The sequence below is a fragment of the Stenella coeruleoalba genome (assembly GCF_951394435.1).
Source record: "Stenella coeruleoalba genome assembly, chromosome: 1".
In the NCBI taxonomy this organism is placed as follows: domain Eukaryota; kingdom Metazoa; phylum Chordata; class Mammalia; order Artiodactyla; family Delphinidae; genus Stenella; species Stenella coeruleoalba.
The window spans coordinates 71134366-71160056 of record NC_137169.1 but is presented as its reverse complement, the minus strand read 5'-3'; the positions used below and the strand labels follow the sequence as shown (position 1 = coordinate 71160056).

General features: G+C 34.5%; 1 protein-coding gene across 1 annotated transcript in view; it reads right to left on the bottom strand.

Moving 5' to 3' along the window:
* Positions 1 to 24362, bottom strand: part of ADGRL2 (adhesion G protein-coupled receptor L2) — a 211896-nt gene extending 187534 nt beyond the window's left edge. Inside the window, exon 1 of the mRNA XM_079943889.1 lies at positions 24321 to 24362. The gene's annotated coding sequence lies outside the window, so the exon portion shown is untranslated. The remainder of the gene's footprint in view (positions 1 to 24320) is intronic.
* Between the last annotated feature and the right edge of the window lie 1329 nt (positions 24363 to 25691).

Genomic DNA, 25691 nt, shown 5'->3' with positions numbered 1-25691 from the left:
CCTTTCAACAAATTTCTTTTAACTTTAATTTACCAGGGAGGTACTAACTTTACTTACATGAAAATCTCAATCTTTGCTTGTGACATGTAACAAAATTTGAGGTCTCTGTCTTCTCCACGTCTTCTCCCACTTATCCAACCATCCGTAAAACCAGCTATAACACTATACTATTGTATACCCATTACCCACAATACTCAAATCTTAGTAAGGAGGTATGAGAATCACCCAGCACTCTCACACAACTTTTAAAGCCCCTGATAGACCAAAGTAGCATCATGAATTCTCAGGGAGACAGTAGTCTTTGAGAAGTTCGTTAGATGTCTAAAACTGCTTTCTGGAACTTCCTCTCTGGAAGCACCTTCCTCCCTACCCATGTTCTTGTATCTAGAAATGTAAATAGCCTCCCAAATACCTCCAAGTTGTATGATACAGGAAGTAACATTATACTGCTTAGAATGGTATGCACCAATCAGATGAAGTCGTTTTCTAATCATTTCTCCTACTCTCAGATTTTTGACGAACAGTGGCTTCTTTATTGTCTAGCAAAGGGCCTGAGCTGTAGTTGGTTGTTGGAAAGCATTTATGGAAAAATGAGTTAGAATCCTATCATCATAAATACTATTATAATATTTAGTTCAATAAGGCAGCTGCTTGTTATACAAATATTATAGCACTGCTTTGCTGATGTAGATATTATAAGTCAAACAACCTAGAAATCTTGTACAAATGTACTTATCACAAGTGTACATATAAACAACACACACATAAATTTACTTCTTAACAAATTTGTTTAGTCAATTTATTGAAATGTTTTTATAGGCCATATGTAAATATTTTAATATCTACACAAATTAGCGATTACAATGAAATTTTAATGTCTTCCAAAAGTTAATAACAATGTTTGTGTGTATGTGTGCTTTTACGTGAAGAGAAAAACAAATAGAGACAAATTGTTCAAGGAGTTTCTAGCACTATTAATTATCTTAGCGTGTGTCTGTGCCTCTGTCTGTGTGTGTTGGGGAGGTAGGAAGTAGGCAGAAAATTAATTAATGCATTTGAGTTTTTCAACTCAGAGAAGTTGAAAAGTTGGTTTTCTGTTCCATTTTACCTAGAACAGTCCTTCTCCCTTCGACTTTTTCTGTCCCAACAACTTATATAAGATAAAGATGTGTCAAGGGAACCTCAGAAATTAGAATGAAGGGGCTTACATGAAGCTTTTCAAGGGTTATATTTTGCACCCCGGCACTTTGGTCTTATTTAAAGACAAAACATCTGACATCTTATACATTATGGTCAAAAGTATCATACTTCCATTTTAGTTCACTTATGATTCACTAAGCAAAGACTGGAACCCTACATTCAAGAGCCAAAAAGCATTTTAATCATTTTTTTCCTTCTAAATCACCAGCAAATGTTATTAATATTATCTTAAAGAGTAAATTATGGTGACCTAAATGGGAAGGAAATCCAAAAAAGGAGGAATATATGTATACGTATAGCTGATTCACTTTGCTGTACAGCAGAAGCTAACACAACATTGTAAAGCAATTACACTCCAATAAAAATTAATTTAAAAAAAGAGTAAATTAATTAATCAAAATTTCCAGGGAAGATGCTCTGACTTTCTGATGACACTTTAAATGTCGTTTCTTTTTGCTTACATTCCTGTTTTGTTTTTTTTTTAAAGAAAAAAAACTTACCAAAATATATTAGTAAGTACTTGGCTATCTCAGAAAATCACACTGAATATTATTTTATCTTTCTTTGATGACATGGAATTTTTCAGTATTGAAGGACCATCAAAATGAACATTGATTATCATAGCACTTATTACACATCACTGTATTTATTGATTTACTCCTCCCCCCTAGATAGTAAACTCCTTAAAAATCTCACAAAACTTTATATGTGCAGCTGTTAGCACAGCATATAATAGAGATCACAAACCACTGATCTATATAAAATCTAACCGACAAAGGTAATTTATTAGCCCCATAGATGTTGGCCCACACAGTGTTTTGTTTTGTTTTGTTTTTAATCTACTTTTTGTCAACTTTTAAAAATTAAAAGGCTTCAATTAAAACTTGGATTTCCAGCTTCTGGTGGGAAAAAAAAAAGAAACATCCAGCAACTTTGACATATATTACCTCATAGCAACACTCGGCAGGAGAGGCGTTCCCTTCCAAACCAAAGGTCCACTATTGGACTCACCACATTCTCCAACATTCCTTAATACCTCCTCATAACCAAGGCAGTGTCTTGTGCCTCGAGTGACCCAATTTGTGATAATGTTTTGTGTTCTACTTTAACAGTGGCATTAAAAGAAAGTGAAATGTATCTTCACCTCTATATCTGTAAAGTGGGAAAGGAAAGATAGATCAAGAGGACTATATATTTCTCCCAGCTGCCTTTCACTCACTCACTTTTTCTTCCTGGCTCCTGTAAATATTTTAATTTTTGAGCTCCAATGGCCAATAGTTTATATGTGAACAAATGTGTGAATTATACTGTTAATACGCATTATAGGCTATGAAGAAATGTATTAAGTAGTAGTAATAGTGCTTCTCTGTGAGGCTGTACATATATACTAACTCCTCTGTGCACTTACTACATAACTCAATAATAAAGTTATAGTGCCCCCCTTATTCTTACTGATTGGCTTAATCCTCTCTACTTATATTCACATTTAATAGCTTTCTCTTTTTCTCCCCACTTGAAACCACTTTCCACCACTCTTCCACTGATGTTTACTCTTGTACTTTCTTTTCTTTCTGAGACCAGTTCAATTTCCCTACAGGGGAAGGTACCTTGGCATTAACAAATGATGATTTTGATTCTTCTGTAATACCTAATATCCCATAAATATAGCTCAAGGGAGGACAAATGAAAGGAACCAGTCTTTTTCAACCAAATAAATGGAAACAAACACCCTTTTAAGGACTAATACATACAGTTTAGAAGACTTACTAGTTAAACAAATAATTAAGACGTTAATTTAGCAGAAACTGTTAAGTGGAAAATGTTTTAAAGCAAACAAGCTAAGCTTTTACTAAAAATTACTAGAAGTAATTGATTGTCTCAGATATGTTCAAAAAATATTCTTTCTTAAGATTATACTTTTCAAAGGAGACTATAATTGAGATTATCTACTGAACCTGAGTTAGGAAAATTTATTTTTTTCACTATTGCTAATGTATGTTATGTTTCTTATTTTTAGTATTATTTGTATTATTATTATTCCTAATTTATTTTTTATTTTGATTTACAAATTTGTATTACGATTATAGGTCAAAACATTTCCCCATGAACTATAACTCTATTTTACCTAGTATGCCACCTAGAAAATGTGATCATAACGAGCTACTCCACGAAGTGAGAATCACTCATATTAAACATGCTAGGGGCTTCCCTGGTGGCGCAGTGGTTGAGAGTCCGCCTGCCGATGCAGGGGGCACGGGTTCGTGCCCCGGTCCGGGAAAATCCCACATGCCGCGGAGCGGCTGGGCCCGTGAGACATGGCCGCTGAGCCTGCGCGTCTGGAGCCTGTGCTCTGCAACGGGAGAGGCCCGCGTACAAAAACAAAACAAAACAAAACATGCTAGCATTTAAAAATTCCTATAAATTATATTGTTGGCATAATATCCTTTGTATCAGTTAAAAATCCTGAGTAATATATACACTCTGAAAAGACCTTTGTACTCATTTCATAGTCTTATTGAAATACTGCTCTCCCCTATTTAACAGTTTTACAAAACTTTCAACTAACTTCTTTTCTTAAAGCACACAAACATCTGCCTACCATTTTTCTTCTTCTCCTTCTTTTTTTTTAAAACAGCAGGTTCTTATTAGTTATCTATTTTATACATATTAGTGTATATATGTCAATCCCAATCTCCCAATTCATCCCACCACCCCCATTTTATTATTTTATTAAAAAACTACCTAGGCAGCTTCATCATTAAAACTTTATTAGAACAATTATATCTGTCAATTGTTGGGATAGACACCATTTAAAAGAAAATCATCAAGAATCATTTCCCTTGCAATCTAGAACAGATATTGGCATATATGATTGAATCTCCTTCATATTAGAAGTTTTCTTTTTTTTTCACTAAGCAAGGCACTTCTGAATGACGAAAACAAAATTGAGCTTCCAGTAATTATAGTATTTATTTTTCAAAAAATTTGTCTTGGACTTCCCTGGTGGCGCAGTGGTTAAGAATCCACCTGCCAATGCAGGGGACACAAGTTCGATCCCTGGTCCGGGAAGATCCCACATGCTGTGGAGCAACTGAGCCTGTGTGCCACAACTACTGAAGCCCGCACGCCTAGAGCCGATGCTCCACAACAAGAGAAGCCCGCGCACTCCAACGAAGAGTAGCCCCCACGCGCTGCAACTAGAGAAAGCCCGCACACAGCAACGAACACCCAATGCAGCCAAAAATAAATAAATACATTTATTTTCAAAAATTTGTATTTTCTCCCTTTTCACTTTTCCTGACAAATTGTAAGATAAAAGTTATATTCAATTCATAAAATTGGATAATTAATTTGGCCAATTAACTTAGTCTGTGTCCATGCTAAAAAGTATGAAACATTTTTACTGTTATTTTTGATTCAATAGAATACATACATTAAGAAGTGAAATTTCTTTTCTTGATGCTTAATGAGCATTCCATGAGGCTATACCTAGGTGAAATCATTTATGTTCACTGCTTCCTTAAAATTCTGCAATTTCGTATAGTGAAGAATTTAGTAAATACCATTTTAAATGACTTTTCTCTCCAAAAGTTTTTGAAACAGCACCACTGAAGCACTTGACATATCCTTTCCAAAAAGGCATGATATTACTTTTGAAAAATAAGGCTATATTGAAGATTAACCTTTTCTTCTCCCTTACCTTAAAAAAGACCAGTTGAAAAAGATCTGAAAAGGGCCTTATAAAGTAAAGTGTAAATTCAGTTAACTTTAGTTAATGCTAATTTTAAGATGCTATTTTTTTAAAAAAATTTTTTTCAGAAAAGCAAAGTAACTTAAAAGCTTAAAATTTGGACCAGGCCACCTGGATTCAGATCTCAGCTCCACCTTTTTCAAGCTGTGTATCCTTGCATAAGTTATGGAAGCTCATCTTTAAATTAACTGTTATTTTCTTTCCTCTCTTTTAAAATGGGAAATAATAATTTCCTGTATTTTTATAGTGCTGCTGTAAGTGTTATCTGAATTAATACAGGTAGTATCTGACACGTAGTAAGTCCTCAAAATTTGCTATTATTTTGGTTTCATCAGTAGCATAAGACAGTTGACAGTTCTTCAAATACTCCTACATAAATGCCTAAAATTGTATGAGTTAATGTATAACACTTTTGAATATTCTTACATATTCTTACACACTGGGTTGTATTAGAGCAAAGAATTTTGGAAGTACATTTTGAAACATACAGCTTTATATTGACTACATAAAAAATTATTATCATATGTATGCCAGTGTTGTTGCTGGTACTTTGTTTTATTTTGTTAGCAATTTGAAGAATCCACTCACTCTTAGTTATGTTCATAGCTTATGATTTTCATTCTTTTTTAGTTATAAGTGCTTCGTTTTTCCTTAAATCCATAATATTAGAAGATTATCTGGTTAAACTTATTATACTCTGTAAGAGCTAAATACAATTAAAGACAGTTGTCTATTACACATCCTAATTTATATTTATTCACTTATAACACTTCAGAGTCCAAAAATAATTTGAGGAGATTTACAAACAAATAAAAATAAAAGTAATAAGAATAACCAAGCTATGGAAGCAACTTAAGTGTCCATCAACAGCTGAATGGGTAAAGAAGATGTGGTACATAAATTCAATGGAATACTCCTCAGCCATAAAAAAGAATAAAATTTTGCCATTTGCAATAACATGGATGGACTTGGAGGTTATTATGCTAAGTGAAATAAGTCAGACAGAGAAAGACAAATACTGTATGATATCACTTATATGTGATATCATATGTGGAATCTAAAAAATAAAACAAGCTAGTGAATATAACAAAAAAGAAAAAGACTCACAGATATAGAGAACAATCTAATGGCTACCAATGGGGAGAGAGAAGGAAGGAGGGACAAGATCGGGGTAAGGGATGAAGAGGTACAAACTACTATGTATAAAATAAATATGCCATGAAGATATATTGTACAAAACAGGGAATATAGCCAATATTTTATAATAACTGTAACCTTTAAAAATTGTGAATCAGTATGTTATACAACTGAAGCTTATATCATATTTACATCAGCTATACCCCAATTTAAAAAAAAAAAGAGTAAGAATGGTAAGGCAAAGAGAAAATAAGGATTGGAAAGTAAAAAAGCAGGAAAAGTCATTATAGGCGATGTATGCCTTTATGTGTGCTAGCCTTAGATTTGCCTTTAGTCTTTCTGGCAGCCACATAAACAGAAAGGCTGTTATAAGATTCCCAATGCTCAGCAAATGCATGACCTGATGAGACCAGGGAGAGTCCTGACTAAATGGTGAAGCTGGTCAATTACTTCTCCGTCCATCTCTTCTCTACTTCTGGTCCATCTCTCCACCCTGTCTTCTGCACTATTGAGTTGATACAGCTCAGTTTTGCCTCTGCTCCACAGGTACCTTCCATCTTTCCTCTTTTGTTCTAACTACAGCAACAACAAACCCCATCCCACCCCCGCCAAAGGGGGGTGGGGCTAAGTTACCTAGTGTATGGTATACACACTTCCAAAGGCTCATTCTGGCAGGTGTTTAATAGGAAGGAAGGCATCAAAATCTCTGGAAGGACTTGAGGGAGTGGAGAAAAAGACCCAAGTGGTTTTGGTAGAGTGTTCCGCATTTCCACTGCCAACCCTGGGAAACATTGTCTTAAAACAACTGAGAGAATATAACTAAATTTAATGAATTAACCATTTCTAGCAGGGAAAATGATAAACTCAGAAGAGAGACAGCGGCCCCTGGGTATAACTAAGATATACTATTATTTAACAGCTGGGTTCTAATTCAAGGAATAGTGTACAATTAATTTTTAGAATATATCTATTTTACTATAGACCACAATGAATTTTGGTGTTAGAAATTATCCCCTCATTAATATATTGTACTAATGAGATAATAAGCTTGACTTCTCAGGTTATTTGGGGATATGTCTTCTTGGATTTGCCTTTTTTTGTTTTTGTTTTGTTTTTACAGGATTTTGTTCAAGAGACGGGGGTGGGGCAGGCTAGGGGATGAACATTTAATCAAGCACCATCCATGTGTCAGAGATCATGAAGACTTTTTAATGTTACTTCATTTTAGGGCTCGTATTCAGCGGGCAAGACTCGGCAAGGCTTGCTGGTAGTTTATGGCCAGCATCTGTTCTGATCTATCAGTGCCCAAGCCCAACAATTTACACATTACTAAATATTTTAGTATTACCCCTACTTTATTTAATCTTCCAAATAAACTTCCAGGGGGACGGGAACACTGGAAGCTGGAGGCAGAGATACTACTCGGGGACGCCCTGTCCTGCCTTGCCAGCTCCTCCCCATTCTGCCTAGAGAAGGTTTTCTTGCTTGTGCTAGTTTGGTTCTAGAACTGGGAGAGCCTGATGTTTATAAGCATTTTCTTACATGGAAGTACCTAGGCCATGGGTGTAAATTATTCTAGAGTGGCCAGTTTGAGTTTTAAAAAATTGTGGTTTTCAACCCTGGCGGTAGTGTCCCCGGCAGCTCTGTGGCGCATAGGGAAGCCGAAGAAGAGAAAGGCCAATCCAAGGTACGCTGCGTCTGCATGCACCAGCTCCTGATACAAGTGGCCACCTGGATCCAGGTGGAATCCACTGTGGTATTTTTTTTCCGGCCATGCAGTGTAGCTTGTCTTGTGGGATCTTAGTTCCCTGACCAGGGATTGAACCTGGGCCTTAGGCAATGAGAGCACGGAGTCCTAACCATTGGACCGCTAGGGAATTCCTTACTTTGGTATTTTTGTCTAAATACGTTAGGAAATGGCAGGTGTGCATGTGATATCTTCCTGCCCATCTATAACCAACCTAAAATGCTGTAAGTCCTATGATAAATGAGGAAATTGTGACAAAGAAAGGTTAACTTGCCTAAGGTGCCTAATGGTAAAAGAAACATTAGATGTGTCTTTAAGACTAACGCCTAAACATCTTGTTTCAGTTTTCTTTTATCTGAACACACTTTTCCTCTGAAAACAATCTTACACAGCTGCCCAATATATTAATAAGAAACAAGTATGCCTGCTCTGATTAAAGCAAGATAAAGGCCAAGGGTTCACTCTCAGTTATGCCCTCATCACTAATTTTAGCAGTTCCTGAAGTACCTCCACAAAACGCAATGCTGTGCTCTTTAGAGTTGAAAAAACACTGACTTAAAAAATGCTGCCACCCTCAGACCCACTCTGTGTTGTTCACCTTGGTAAATAATTCATTTAACAAACATAGTGTATAGCTACTGAGTGCCTGACCCTAGGAATACAAGGATAAATGAATAGTGTGTGCCATCCAAAAGCTCACAGTCTGAGGAAGAAGGAAAAAAAAAAAACAAAAAGAAAAAAAAATTAAAATTACCACTGATATCGAGCCTTTCTGTATCGGTTTTCAGAACTGTAAAAGATAGGAATGTTTAGCCCTTTAACAGATGAGAAAACTAAAATCAGAGAAGTTAAGAGGATGCATTGTCATGTATCCCTTGAGTAAGGAAATAAAGATTACCATCTTGGTCTCAGGGACGCCAAAACCCAGGCTCTTTCTTCTGTGTGATGCAGCCTACGATTTGTTGCGAATCTTTAACAAAGTAAGCACATTTCAACACAGATTTAAATTTAAATTGCAAATCACTTAAACGGGAAGGAAAAAAAGCCCAGAGAAACCTACAGATTAAACCATTAAAATCATTATCATAATAATACCACTTTACACAACCACTATTATTACACATCTGTTATCTCCTTCCCTTCACAACAACTGTGTGAGGTAGGAAGGGTGGCAGATATTATTATTTGGATTTCACAGAAAACGAAGTAAGACTCTGGGCTATTAATGGAAGGTAATGTGGTAGGGGTGAAATTTATTGACTTAAGGAAAAAGATAACCTTTTCTTGCAGTAACGATCCCTAACTAACTGTGAGACTGTGGAAAAGTCAACTAACTAACGTTTTTAGGCCACAATTTGCTCATCTGTAAAAGTAGAGGGTCCAGACATTTCATCTTTACGTTAAGGGACCTTCAGTTCTGACATGTGATGAATCTGCAAGCTAGTATATGGCTTCATTAGAATAGAATCTACCTTCTGTTCCAAAGTTTTCTAGGATTTCACTCTGCTTGTTAATATAAAGCTGTATGGAAACTTCCTGGTTTCCTGGGCATAAAGTTTGGTCATATAAACAATTTAATCTTTAATCCAATCTATTTTAAATTATAAGTAGACCATGCTGATTAAAAGGTAACTGAATAATCCTTGCCGGTTAGAAGCAAGGAACCTACATGTAAATTAGAGTGGGTAAAGGAACACTGGAGAAAAATCTAGATGAACGTAACATGAAAAACACAGAGAAGTGATAGCATTATATGATTGCATTACAGACTTCCTGGTCAGAAGGATACTTTTCTAGTGCAGGCCACAAAATTATCAGGGCAGCTCACATCTTAGTGTTAGGGATTTTAGTCTCAAAGTATCCACAGAAGCTCTCGTTCCTCAGAAAGCAACACACTGACAATTTCTTGACCAGCCTTGCTGATAATTTCATTTCCCAGAAGGCAGAGTAAGCAGTAAGGAGAACTCTACTCTGGACCCAATTCTGACAGAAACCAGTAGGTAAAATAAAATGATTGGAACCTTGGGGAAAAGCAACCATGCGCTCTTGCAGTTTGATTTAAGCAGTGTTCTGCCTATGCAAACACAAATGATTCTAATGAGCAAGAAAATGGGGAGGAAACTGAAGAAGCCAGTATGCTGCACAGGGAGCTACTGACAGGCGCTGAATTTCAAACAGCATGTGCAGAAGATGGTAAAAGGGGACACATAATCAAGCACAAATATGTGAAGGTAGCATAGACCTATAAAAATAACATCAGCAATACTAAAGCACAAAATGAGCTGCGGCCTGTGAGAGAGAGCAAAGAGAACCAAAAATGATCTCCTTAGCATGAAACAAGGAATAAAATCCATACAGGAGCAGGCCTATTTTCTAAAGTTGAAAATGTAACATTCATTCATGAAAAAGAGAAAGCAAAACGTCCTTACTCCTTTATGTTTCTTCCCTGCTGGTTCATTCATCTCTGTTTACACGTCACCTATTCAGAGAGGACCTGAACCACTCTTTCTAAAATAATTCTCTCTGACATCCTCTAACCCTTAAATTTTCATTCCTCTAATCACTGACTGCCATTATTTTACATACTTAAGCTACTTCTTTCTGCTGTATTAGGATGTAAGCTCTATGAGTGCAGGGACTTTGATTTGTTCAGTACAGTATCTCCAGGCCTTGTATGAACCAAGTACTATTCAATAAATATTTGTTCAATGAATGAAGTCAGACAACTAGACATTCAATGAATGAAGTCAGACCATTAGACATTGGCTAAAAATGGAGAGGCAAAATAGGTAAAGGTATTATAATATAGGTGACATTTATCGAGTCCCTAGTAGGTGTCATACACTCAGTATTTAGATGTATTCAAGCATGGTTGAATAGTTTGTCCCAGATCACACAACTAGAGAAGTATAGACCTAGAATTTGAATCAAGATAGTTAAGTCTATGGTCTGAGTACTTTACCTGTATGCTATACTGGGAGACCCTGACTAGTCTAGCTGACAATATGCCTCTTGACCTTTCTGAATTATTACCAGAGATTTCTAAGTGAGATGGAGTATTTAGCTGATTACTTTTGAGAAAATACAGTACAGGGGATAAGAGAAGAATACTTTATGTTCAAAAAATTGCAGAGTCTGCAAACTTCAGATCCATGAAACTTATGTTGTATGGGGGGAGAATAGCCTAGATCATACTTATAAAAGATAATTTTGTGCACATTTTTAAAAAGTGGTTATTAGGAAAAAGTGTAAATTCAACAAGAATAAGCTATTCAGCCCAATTTTATATGTTCTGTTCTACAAAGTTAATAAACTAGTATATCAAGGCACTAGCTATTTGGATTCTAAGCAAGTCATTTAATAAGGTCTTTCTTTATAACCTTGTGGATCAGATGGAGAAATACAGGTTTAGGGATAGTACTATTATGTGTTTTCATATCTGGCTGAATGATCGCCCCCAATGGCAATTTTAATGAACCTGTATCAGCCTGAAGGAGGGTTTGTCCAGTGATATACCACAGGCCTTTGTCTCTGGCCTTGTCTAATGTGAACATATTTATCAATGACTGAGATAAAACCATAAGAAGGCATTCCTATCGAAAATCAGTTACATGAGATAAGGAAGGTGAGTAAATACACTGGATTACAAGATTAAGATCTGAAAGTTCTTAACAACTAAAAGATGAACAAAATCCAACAATATACAATTTGGTTGGAATAACTGTGAAGTCCTGCCTTGGGACCAAAACAACAACTACCTAAATTCGATTTGAGGGATATATGACGTAGTAACAGTACTCATGGGAAAATAGAGGAGCTTTACTTGGCAGTGAATCAATGGTATAATATGGTTACAAGAAGGATGGGGGAGGGGGAGGAAAAGGAGAAGAGGAAGAAGAACAAGAAGAGAAGAAAAAGATGAAGAAATAATTTGGCTGCATTAATAAATTTAAGATGTGCATAGAATAATGGGGGACATAATCTGACTAACTTCGAGCTGTTCAGATTACCATGCTCAGTTCTGAGAGCTACATTTTACGGAAGACATGAATGAAAAGATTCGAAAACTTCTAGTATTTAGCAGGCTGCGTGGTAAAGGGACTTAAAACCATCTCATATGAGAAAAGGCTGAAAGAACTGAGGAACTTTTAGTTATAACAACTGAAAGTTGTTATATTTGATAGCTATATTGGAATACTGTAAACATAATAATAATAATTTGAATCATTATTCATCACTTATTATTCGCTAGGCACTGTGTTAATCATTTTACATTAATTAATGCTAGCCACAACCCCAATAGTGAGTTCTGGTTATAGATTAGAAAACTGAGCCTGAGAGAGATTAAGTAACATACCCAAGGCCATAAACGCTAGTGAGTGATAATGCTTCCATTTGTACCCAAGTCTATCTTTCTCCAGGACTGCCCACTTATCCTCTACAGCAGGCTCCCCCCAATAGATAGAAACTAAATTGTATTATGTATGTGTGTGTATGTTTACATATGATAAAGTTATGTGAAACAACAGAGAATCAAAACTATTTACAGTATTAAAAAACTGGAAATAGATACATCAAAATTTTAAAAGTGATTGTTTTCGGTACTGGGAATATAGCTATTTCCTTCTTTTGTCTACTTCTTTTAATTTTCCAGATCTTCTTTACTAAGCCTATCCTAGTTTTATAAAAATATCACCTATATTATTTAATTAAAAAATTATTATGTGAAAGAGAGATTAGCTTTATTCTGAATTGTCCAAAGAGGCTGAATTAAGATGCTGCAAGATACAATGAGGCATATTTCAGTTTAAAAACAGAACCTCTTGTAGTCAGAAATTTTCAAAGACGCAATATCTTGATAGAGGAAATACTGATTTTCCTGTTCGTGGAGATGCTAACCCAAGTCTGAAAACACTAAAATTTTATTGTTCTATGTGGTTAAATAAGCCAAGGACTAGGTAGTTAATATATCACTGGTTAATATATCACTTCATACTGAGGTCTTTCAGACTGCTTAAGGGGTCTTATTTTATAAGTACTTTTAATAAAATATTTGTGTAATGAATACATGAATGTATACATTTAGAACAGGAAAAGTAGACCATGGATAATATTATTTTTTGTACCAGCCTTTTCCCAAAGTATGCACAGGTAGTAAAGACTGTACTGAAAGGTCACGCTCATTTGTTTGTTCAAGTTCCAGGGTACTCCTGGCTGTTGACATCTGAGCACAGAATAAGTGGTCCCTCCAGGAAGCTTCATTTGGGCATGACCTCTTCTCACACAGTCTACCTCTCTGCCTACATTCCAGGCTCTTGCAAGCATCCCTCCTTTTTAAAAAAAAAAAAACAAAAACCAGAACTTCTATTAACTAAACTGAAAACTCCACAAAATCGGGAATCATGTCTGTTTTGATCTTATACTATATAATACTTGATATAATAGACACAAAACAAGTATCAATAGAATTAATCAGTTTGGCAGATATATTCAGCAAGTTTTTCTTTTGTTATCTAAGTATGGTTAGAAAGAGCGCCTTTGATTTCAAGTATAGACTAACAGCAGAGTTTATCTCAAAGGATTGCCATTATTTGTTATCTTTTTCTAGATTCCTGTTTCCTATCTGTGAGTAGATACAAAGACCCACTGCTTTAGGCCTTGAAGCTGTTTTTTTAAGTAAGAAAAGCAGTATGACTTTTCTTTTCAGAGTATAAAGTTGTTAAATTTTGCCATATGATAGGTGTATGAATTAAGTTTACAATATGGAGGTCTAGAGAAGAATTTGAGACATTACTTCCTTTTTTCCAAGGTGAACTCTAAACCCACTTTTCATTTGTGTTCCTACCACACAATTTGTATCAATATGAAAACGGCCAGGCCATAAAATAACTATAGGAGAAGCAAATGTTTCTGCCAGTTCTTTCATATAGTTGGAGACAGTAGTGACGGGGACATCCTAGTTCTGAAACTTGCTTAATCAGTTTCACTGTGCACAGACTGGATAGGCTTCATTTATTCTTACTATTATACATATTAAAGTATCTTCATAACATTTTTGTAGCTTCTCAGGGTGTGGACATACTTACAATAAATATAGGCCTTCAACAGGAAAATTCCTGAAATGCATCATCAATGTAAAAGAATAACCACTCTACTTTAAAAAAGTGTAAGTAGATTTATTATTCAAAAAACACTGTGATAATGAAAGGCACAGTAAGAAATACAGGACAAAAGGCCGAGGTAGGAAGTTTTGAGGAAGATATCACATGACCATTAATAAAAAGATGGGCAAATAAAAGTAACAGTTGTCCATTACTTATATGATCAACTTAGGAACATATTAAAAATACCAATTTCTAGCCCACAAGCCTGTAGATTCTGAATCAACAGATATGGTCTGGGGCCTAAAAATCTGTAATTAAAAAATGCCACCCGGGCTTCCCTGGTTGCGCAGTGGTTGAGAGTCCACCTGCCGATGCAGGGGACACGGGTTCGTGCCCCGCTCCGGGAAGATCCCACATGCTGCGGAGCGGCTAGGCCCGTGAGCCATGGCCGCTGAGCCTGTGCCTCCGGAGCCTGTGCTCCGCAACGGGAGAGGCCACAACAGTGAGAGGCCCGCATACCGCAAAAATAAATTAAAAAAAAAAATGCCACCCCAAATTCTGATGCACAGCCAGGTTTAGGAACCATAGACTATATACTAAGGATAAGAAGAGAGTACAGAGTAGATTTCATTCTCAACAAATTCACAATCTAGTGACCAACATGACTATGAATGCTTGAATTAGAATGATGAGGAGCTGCTGGGTATTAGAATATTTCAAATAAGAAAAACACAGTCTAAATTAAGGTAGTAACAGTGAAAACAAAGAGTAGAGCAGACATTTGAAAGAAATCTTATGGGTAGATTTGACAGACAGGGTTATTTCTTCTGAGAACTCTCCCTAGCTTGTAGATGGCCATCTTCTCTCTATGATGTCTTCATGTCATCTTCCTCTCTATGTCTTCATGTCATCTTCTTAAAAGGACACCAGTCATATTGGATTAGGGCTCACCCCCAATGACTTCATTTAACCTTAATAACTTCTTTAAAGACTATCTGCAAATATAGTCATATTTTGAGGTCCTGGGGGTTTGGACTTCAACACATGAATTTTGGAGGGACATAATTCATCCCTTAACAACTAACTAGAAATAAAACAGACCATCCAGGTCCTTAACATAGCATAAAATGCTCAATAATTGTTACATTCATCCCTTAAATTTCGGTCCTTTCCTCTTCCATTCAGGCTATGTAAAACCTCAAGTAGAAAGTAACCGCAAAGTAATATTACATGCAGAAAGGCCTTCTTGATGGAAGCCCTCTAGATACCAGAAGTTTAACTGTCCAAATCCTAGTGGTCCTAAACCTTGTCATAAGGAATAATCCTAGGTAATCCTTACTTTGATCTGCCTAGGGAATAAATCAGAGGCGAGAGGTATGTTCTGGTCCAGGCAGGGCTTCAAAAAAACTCGCCCAGGAACTCTTCCCAATTCCCTTCCCTTATGGTGGAAAAGGTATTAAAGGCATTATTCATCCATCACCTCCTATGACTATCAGCATGGAGGAAAACCATCTCCGAATTTAATTTTCCTTATATAAAGGTATCAGGACTATTTTAGTTGCAAGTTACAGAAACAACTCAAATAAGCTTCAGCAAAGGCAATTTACTGGTTCATGGATCCCTAGAAAGTTTAATAACTAGAATTAAGGTTCCGAATCAGTCTTCCCTGGGATTCATCAACCAGTATATTCTCTCTTTGCCTAAGAGTCTGTTCTGTGATTCCAGTTTATAAAATCACAAGGACAGACTATGACTGGCTCAGCTTTGGCCAAGTGCCCAACGTAAGACCAATCAGAGGTTCAAGGTTAAATGAGAAGACAAATTCTTTTTAAAAATTTTCAAAACACAAATGTAAAGAAAGTTCTTGAAAAAGAAACACTATACTCGGGAATTCCCTGGCAGTCCAGTGGTTAGGGCTCAGCGCTTTCACTGCTGAGGGCTCAGATTCAATCACTGGTGACGGAACTAAGATCTCACCAGCCACACGGCATCCAAAAAAAGAAAAAGAAAAAAAAAAAGTCCTAGAGATACTCTGATAATTTATAATATATTTATCATTTTGAGCATTTAGCTAAAAGGAATCTATCTAAAAATACTAAAGATTAAAAAAAGATTCTATATTATAGACAGCAATATAGACAACAATATACTACATAGACAGAAATATATTATTTTTAGCCTAATACAATATTTACAATTATACTTGTTCATTTAAACTAAAGAGAAAAGTACCTATTCTTATTTCTAATTTTTTTTTTTTGTTGTTCACTGCAGTTCTTATAGCTTGAAAGTTAAATGTCAAGATCAAACTCCATTTTAGTGTAACTAGGTTTAGCTTAGCAAGTTAAAACTTGATTATATTGTTAATTTCTAATTTTATAGAAAAGAAGGGTTTACATGTTATTTTGAGGAAATCAAATGTTAAAAAATAATTTAATTTTTAGATATAGTTTTATGTGCAACAAGAATGGGAATAAAAGAGAAGGGGACACAAAAGAATGATAATGGCAATTTCAATATTTGAAGTCTTTGTGGGTCTAATTCTGCTTTTTATCTTTTTTTACCTGAGTCCTGCTCATTTTTTCTTTGTTGTTTTTGTTTTTTTTACAGTGTTTTTGTGATTTCTGATTGTGGGCTTGTTGTACTCATGGAATTTTATCTGTAAAAATTCTTGGAGAGATGGAATAAAGTTAGGTTCTCCAGAGGGGATTTTCTTTTGATTCTGCCAGGCACAAAAGGTACAACTAGGGACAAGTTTAAGCTAAATTTCTTATCTTGGAGTCTTTAGACCACTGAGATTATAAAATTCTTGCTGGAAACAGTAATGTCAGTTTCTGATTATGATATTTCAAGGGAGAATTTTTTTCTCTTTAGTTATGCATTTAAGACTTGTAATTTACCTTGCAGTCCTCTGTGGGATGGATTTATTTGTAGATCAGGTTAACAATGAGGATATATCCATTTTGCATTCCAGCACTGAATCCTGGGCTTTGTCATTTTCCCCTTGTGCCAGCAAGGACATGAAAAGTGAAATTCATGTTCACCCCACTCAGTAAATGTCCTTAGAGTGAGAAATACTTCAGTTCTTAGCAATCCTTTGTGAGAAAAATCATATTTTCCTCTAAATTAACGTAGGAAAAAACACTTGATAAAATTCAGCATTCTCAAAGATTAAAAACAAACAAACTAAAAACAAACTAAAAATAAAAAGAAAATTTATAACTTGATAAAGGATATCTACAAAAAAACCTACAACTTTTATTTTTTTACTTTTTTTTTTTTTAATATTTATTTATTCATTTGGCTGCACTGGGTCTTAGTTGTGGCATGCGGGATCTTTGGTTGCAACATGAGAACTCTTAGTTGCGGCATGTGGGATCTACCTCCTTGACCATGGATCGAACCTAGGCTCCCTGCAATGGGAGCACAGAGTCTTAGCCACTGGACCACCAGGGAAGTCCAAAAAACCTACAACTTAATGTTGAAATGTTCAAAGCATTTTATTTTAAAAATCAGGAAAAAAGAAAGTTGTCTACTATTACAATTTCTATATAGTACTGAACTAGAGGTCTGGTTGGTGGAGTACACAAGGAAAAGATGAAAGTATAAGAACTGGAAAGGAAGAAATAAAGCTGGCATTACTAACAGAAGTTAGATTGCTTACATAGGAAATCCTAGAGAAAATACAGATAAATTATGATAATTAATAAGGAAGTTTTGAAGATTTGTTGAATAAAATAAAAATACAAAATTATTTTTATTTCCATGTGTCTCATACATTAGAAACTATCACTATACAAAAGAAATTATTGGAAGATATAATTTTAAAATATTTTATTAAAAAGTATTTAGAGATATATATAACAAATTTATGGGAGAAATAAAATCTTTTTGAAAAAAATATTATAGAAAATCTAAACAAATGGAAAAGTAAACCATATTTTTGGATTGGAACACTAAAATTTATAATACAAGTATAAGTTTCCTTCAGATTGATCTGTAGATTTTAAAGTATTTCAATCAAATTTTTTGCATGTGTAGGAGGTGGCATTGACAAGCTTTCTCCAAGACTTATATAGAAAAGTAAAGGGCCACAGGAACAAAGGAATTCTTGAAGAAGAATAGAAGAACTTACCAAATTTTTACAGTTATTATAAAATTCTAATAATTTTAGCAGTATAATATTGGTAAAGAGGTAGAGTAAAACACAGACCCGAAAACTAGATTATAAATACGGTATATGGAAACTTGATTCATGAAAAGTCTGACTCTGAAGATCAGCGAGGAAAGCATAAACTATTCAATACATGGCGCTAAGACTATGGTTTCTAGTTTTAATAATTTATTTCTGCCTTACATCATAAAAAACAATTTTTCAGGGCTTCCCTGGTGGCGCAGTGGTTAAGAGTCCGCCTGCCGATGCAGGGGACACGGGTTCGTGTCCCGGTCCGGGAGGATCCCACATGCCGTGGAGCGGCTGGGCCCGTGAGCCATGGCCGCTGAGCCTGCGCGTCCGGAGCCTGTGCTCCGCAACGGGAGAGGCCACAACAGTGAGAGGCCCGCGTGCCGCAAAAAAAAAAAAAAAAAAAAAAATTCAAATTGATTAAAGACTTAAATGTAAAAAGCAAATGTTAAAACACAGAAGATAAAGGGTAAGATTTCTTAAGTGGAAAATGTAAAAAATAAGCAAAACAGGAATGTTTGCTAAGTTTAACTGCATTAAGATTAAGAGCTCTGTCCATAAAAGGGCACCTTAAAAAAGTGAAAAGACAATTCATGAACTAGAAAAGGACATTTGTCACACAAATAAAGAAGAATGGATTAGTATATGTATTATCTAAAATTCATTTTTTAAAAATTGTTTAAAAGGAATCAGTACTTCATAGAATAGGAGGCTGTAATTGTCAATAATATGAGAAAAGATACACAATCTTATTAGTAATCAAGGAATTGAAAATTGAAACTCTGAGGAGTTGTTATTTCACCTTCACAAAATTGATAAAAAATTTTAAAGTATCTGACAATATTAGGTGCTGACAAGAATGCAGATCTATTGGAACATTGACATTTATAGTCCTGGGAGGGGTATAACATTGATACTTTGAACAACAGTTAGCAATTATCTAATAAATTTGAAATTTTCCATACTCTATGACTCAGCAATTTCACTTTCAAGCATATATTCTAGAGCAAAGTTTCTCAGCCTTGTACTATTGGCATTTTAGTTCAGATAATTCTTTGTTGTGGGAGCCGTCTTGTGCCTTATAGGATGTTTAGGACATCCCTGGCCTTTACTTACTAAAAACCAGTAGCATGCTCCAAGTTATGATAACCAAAAATGTTTCCACACATTGCCAAATATTCCTCAGGGCAAAATCACTCCAGGTTAAGAACAACTTGCCCTAGAGAAATTTTTGTACCTATCCATTTGTACATGTTAAAGAATGTTCATAGCAGGACTATGTGTAATAGTAAAAAGAAAACATAAAGAACTGAAGCAGCCCCAAAATCCATCAACATTAAAGAGGAGAAATAAATTATGTCATAAAATGGAATACTATACAACAGTGTAAACTAATGGATTATAGTTATGTGCAGTAAATGGTTGAAACTCAAGACTTAATGTTGAATGAAAAAGTAACTTTCATTTACATATTATTGCAAACATGTAAACCAATTTGTATGTTTAGGGATGCAAATACATGAGACAAAATTACAAGGGAAAACAAGGGAGAGAGAAAATTTAGAACAGTGTTTAACTCGTTGAAATGAGGGTTAAGTAATTGTAGAAGGGAAACAGGGGACTTAAGTATTTTTGATTTGTTACTTATTATGTATTTGAAATTTTACTTTTTAGCTACTAAATATCAAAAAAAAATTTTTAAAGGAAACAAGTTTTTTTTTTTTTTTCTTTTTTGCGGTACGCGGGCCTCTCACTGTTGTGGCCTCTCCCGTTGCGGAGCACAGGCTCCGGACGCGCTGGCTCAGCGGCCATGGCTCACGGGCCTAGCCGCTCCACAGCATGTGGAATCCTGCCGGAGCGGGGCATGAACCCACGTCCCCTGCATCGGCAGGCTGACTCTCAACCACTGCGCCACCCGGGAAGCCCGGAAACAAGTATTTTAACCTTATAAACTGTGTGAAACAATTCAGTAACACCCCAGAAATATATTTTTTAAATTTATTTAATAATTTTAGTTTATATATTTGATTGGTATGTTTATATATTTGAAATAATTTTAGAAGCCAATTTAGAATATTGCTTAGGAAAATTCGGTGGTTAAAACAAAACGGATTAACCATTCATCAAGAAAGACATTCTGTCTTCAAAGACAATGGCTACTAATAGATAACATATTTAACTAACTGCTTTAAAAGCAGGGCTTTTTTTTTTCTTAAATAGGATAATCTAATGGCAGTAATCAGCGCACAGAGTGAACTCCCTCTTGTAAAAAGCGCATCAATTGTTTTTCCTAATTAAGATGAATATTATTCCTGTGAAATGAACCAAAAAGTTGTTTGAAACCGGAAATCCCAAAAGAGATCTATAATCTAGAAGGATAATTGCATGCAATTTTAATTGAAAGAAAAGGAGAGGCCTGTTTTTATCTTTGCTTTTTTCAAAACCTTGAAAGTAATCAACCTGTTGTCCAATTAACAATGTTTTAATATTACTATCAGCTGACCTAAAAATGGACATTTGATATATTGGAAACTGTTGTAGAATTTTTAAAAATAAATGGCAAAATGACTACTGGCTACAGTTAAGTCCAACATGGCACTTTTATCTTTAATGAAATAAAGTTACAAATTTTTATTAATATCCCCAGAAATAAAGTGTATTTTATTGTTGATTAAAGATTAGGTGCTGTGACTATTCACAGAAATATGCACTCAAACTTTGTTCATTGTGGATGAGAGGAAACATCTATTTTGTTGAAATGTAAATTACACTGAGAAATTTTCTTTATTTAAATTGTCATTTATCTCCAATCTGTTAAAGATTTTTGGTAATGCTGAAGATTTATTCTGTTCAGTTTTAATAGATACATGTCAACAAAATATATATTTACATTTTAACTCATTTCACATAGTAATTCAGAACTTTGGCTGCTTATTTAAATTTGCACACTTATAAGTCAGAAAGAAATAATTTGAATAAGCAGATGTATTATTTATCCAATAATTTGTTACATTGACCCTGCTCTTTGTTATGGACAGGAGGTTAATTTTGTTTGCTTTCTAAAATGTCATATTATGTTAGTTGTACTAAAGATGTTACATAGTGGATGCAAAAAATAAAATAATAAATTAAAATTTTTGATTCCTGGTATTTCAGTTTAGCATCTTGGCAGCATAAGCCTATTAGAAATATATATTTCCATATTCAAATAGGGATGAATTTCGCTCCCCATTCTTTAGAAGGGGCTCTAGGCGTGTGAGCTCACACACACTAAATATAGTGGTACCTCATTCAAGGTGAGAAAATTCAGGTTAAATTTCTAAGTACGTTTTTTAAATTTTTTTTAATTTTTTGGATATTGTTGTCCAGATGCAGTGTATGTAGTTTCAGTTTTTTTTGTTTTTTTTAATTTATTTATTTATTTTTGGCTGTTTTGGGTCTTCGTTGCTGTGCGCGGGCTTTCCCCAGTTGCGGCGAGCAGGGGCCACTCCCCAATGCGGTGCGCGGGCCTCTCATTGTGGCGGCTTCTCCGGTTGCAGAGCACGGGCTCTAGGCGTGTGAGCTCAGCAGCTGTGGCTCACGGACTCTAGAGCACAGGCTCAGTAGTTGTGGCGCACGGGCTTAGCTGCTCCGCGGCATGTGGGATCTTCCCGGACCAGGGCTCAAACCCGTGTCCCCTGCATTGGCAGGCGGATTCTCCACCACTGCGCCACCAGGGAAACCCTCTAGGTACGTTTTAACAATAGTAATATGGAAAGAATATCAGCAAAATACACAGTATATAATCTCTCATTTGCAGTATATAATTTGAATTGATATAAGTGAATTTTGCAAATAAATGAAATTTACCCTTTTAATCATTAAAACCTTTTTCATTTTAACAACTCCCAAATCGCCCAATATTATCTTTTGCTCTGTATAGTAAGTTTAAGGATATATTATTTCATTGTAAAATTCTAGGGCTAGACAGGAATTTAGATTTTATTAAAAATCTTCCAGTATGACTGCTCAATTTAACAGATCAGGAATTTTGAACCCAAGTGTATGATATGTCTTACTCAATATCATACAACTAATCTTGGTTCCTCAGTTCTTACTGGTGGTGAATAGGTGTGAAAAGCCTCTAGCTTTTCAATGTGTTCTTCTCTGGTCCCTCCCAGCTTTGCTAGTTTGCCTTCCAGTTTGTGAGCTAGACAATCAGAGAACCAGTTCTGTCATAATTTTATGCAGACTGAGAACAAGTAAGATGGAAGTGAGGACCTGGGAAGCATTAATGTGAACTGTATTAGATCCTTACTGGAGCACCTCTCCCTCCTAAAATGTCTTCTAAAATTATTGGCTTATTTCCAGATAAGTTGCTGGACACGTGAGATGTAATTACAATTGATATTTTAATGCTGAGTTTACAATGTATGATAAATTACTCTTGAGAAGAAATCTTTAATCTCAAAAATATTTGATTATTTGTGTTATTTATTATGCTTACTATAATATGATTTATTAACATTATTTTAGGTTAAAACCACCTCTTCTGCTAACATACTTTGTTTTCTTTTAATCTTGGATCTTAAAATAAGTCTGCACATTCAAGTTGCAAAGATGACAATTGGTTGTAGCTGGGTAAATTACACAGTAGATTTTAGATCAAAGTTTTCTGCTGTTACTAACTAGTATGATCTACTGACAAAGTGTGAGTTTATTTTAAAAGGTTTACCTTCATATTTTGGCCTTTTCCTATGTAGATTTTTCCTTCTTCTGAAAAAAGTTCATAAAACACCAAATTCTTATATGCTAAAAACCAATGTGAAGCTGCAGATCTTTTTATTTCAGTTTAAAAAGGTTTATTTTTTTCACACATATGCCTGAATTATAGGAGTGCTTCTGTATTAGAGTAAAATTAATAAAAGTAATAGCTTCAACCTGATTTTAAATCCTTCATTGTTTTATTGTATAATTTTACTCAATTAATCTTCAATTTGTATTTTTAGTTCCTTATGGGATTAGGAAGGTTTGGGAGGTTTTTGTTTTCTTTTTTAATTGTATAAGATCATTTTGGTTATGCAATTGGCACAAAGAGGTATTTCCTCAACTGTATGTATATATATATTTCGTTAATAATAATATACTGTTTGGAATAGCCTGTTATTCAAATAATGCTTTTATTCAGATAAGAATAATAATATGTATTTATTATAGGAAATTCAGAAAATTAAGAAGAAATGAAGACTACTGAACTACCTATGTTCCCACTGTTTGTGTGCCTTTTGTTAGTCTTTTTTCTAAGCCTACAGTATGGTCCCAATTGTCTCTCCTCTCGATACACAAGCACAAATGCGCACAACATATAATGTATTTATAATGTGTTCTGCTTTTTCACTTAACATAGCACTTTTCGATGATTGGTTTATTTCAAAGTGATTTTTTTCTACAGTGAGAAATTCCTTCTTTTTATAGGGAATATGCAAGAACCACTGGGGGGAAGAACTTTGTAGGAGACAGTAATAACTTGTTAAGGAATATCATTTTACATGGACCTTTCCCATTCAATAAGATTGATTTTTATTGTTGTTTAAATTGTAAAGAGGTTATGATTAAGACTAAATTTAATATTACCATTTCAAGTCATAAAAACATAAAGACAACAAAACTATGAGTTTAGACAAAATCATACAGTAGCTAGCTTGCCTTGGAGACATTATGATATATACTTTTAGAAAACAAACATTTTAAAATTCACAGATGCTGCAAAGCCCTGGTCAAACATAGATTACAATCAGTTTTTATGTAACAGTAAAAATTCCAAAGGACTCTTACCCACCCACTCTCAATATGTATCACAGATATGCTTCTTCTTTTTGCTCACAGAATGTAAACCACATTTATTTCTATATCTGTGTGTATTTTAAAATAAATTACCGCAGAAAACAAAATAGGGAGTACACTGTGTTCAAATGCAAACCAACAGAGAAAGCAAAAACCTTATATTCCCTCTGAAGAGCCTGTAGCATAGTTGGTGAGAATTTTGGAATGCTTATAGAATTTGAATGCGGTATCCATTTATTTCAAGAGTATATGCTACCTTATAATTATCAGATCGTTCAATACATTTAGCAAATGATACTCCACTTTCATTATAACAATTCACTTTTTCTTGTTTGTGTTCAGTACTATCAAATATAGAAAGAGCTCTTTACTTACCATTCGGGGAAAGATGAAATTTATCATTGTTCCATAAATACTCTGGAAAGCAAAGAAAATATTATTATTTATTATATCTCCATCCACAGGGATCCTAACTGCCAAATGTAATGCAACAGCCCCAAAATAAAAATGAAGTAAATCTATTGCAGAAAACACAAATCAGTGTTCTAAGAATTCTTGAATGTGTATTACATGCCTTTGGACAGAGCTACTTTAGGATTAAACAACTGTTGTGATAAGTACTTTCAAAGTCAGGAATAAAACATTTTATTTTCCCCCCAAAATATTATTGGATTAAGAGAATACTGTCAAAAGTTTTTTTTTTTCTTTCTCCCCTTTAGCTCAGTTGAATTTTTCATTGATAACAGATAGGACAGCTATACTTAAAACTCTTTAAGGAAAATTGAGGGGCATTTTACTTTCTTGAAGTCAGCATTAATGACAATTGCATCTATTTATATGCAAATACATTTCCTTTTTGGAATCTTGAACTGAAAATCTGATGTAGGAGCTGAAAACAGAATTAAGAGTCCAAGCTCTTATTTTTCCACACTAAATAAGTGATAATAAAGAGCTACATTTTTCCTTATTGTTTTCTGTTGATTAAAAACGTGTTTTAATTGCATCACATGGTAAGAATTAGAACAAATTTGTATTTTGAAAAGGTATATACGTTCTTAAATTTATTCTCTCCTTTAAATTTTTAAAATTAACATTGACTTTCACAATTAATAAGTAGTATAAAATAACCTTTCTTAGTGTCAATAGTTCTAATATATGTATACATATAGCTGATTCACTTCGTTGTACAGCAGAATAACACAACATTGTAAAGCAATTATACTCCTATAAAGATATTTAAAAAAAAAAAGGAACTTGTCAGGATGTAAGAAAATAGGCTTTTCTCATATCCTGATATATAATGTCATTACATATTGGTCATTTTCTGTTCCTTTATGTTTTTGTAAGAATCATAAACTTAATCTAGAGAAAAACACACAGAGTACATCTCCCTCTGCTAAAACTAGATGATAGCATAAATAACATATGCAGAAAAGGGATTTACTTTAATTTTTGGATAATGACATTTCAGATCCTTTGATTTTTTTTTCGAATAAAGTAATCCTGACTAAAAATTATAATGTGTTAGTGTCACTTGAAATCATTATTTCCAAGAAAGATGATGTTTCAGTAAATGAAAATTAGTGAAAATTTCAAATGACAAATACTGACAAAATTTACTGACTTTTCGCTGGAGGATAAAATTAAGATTTGAAAGGTGTCCTACTTAGTTTTTCACATAGAAAATATCTTATTTTTTAGACTTTTTTTTTTTTTTTTTTTTTTCCGGTACGCGGGCCTCTCACT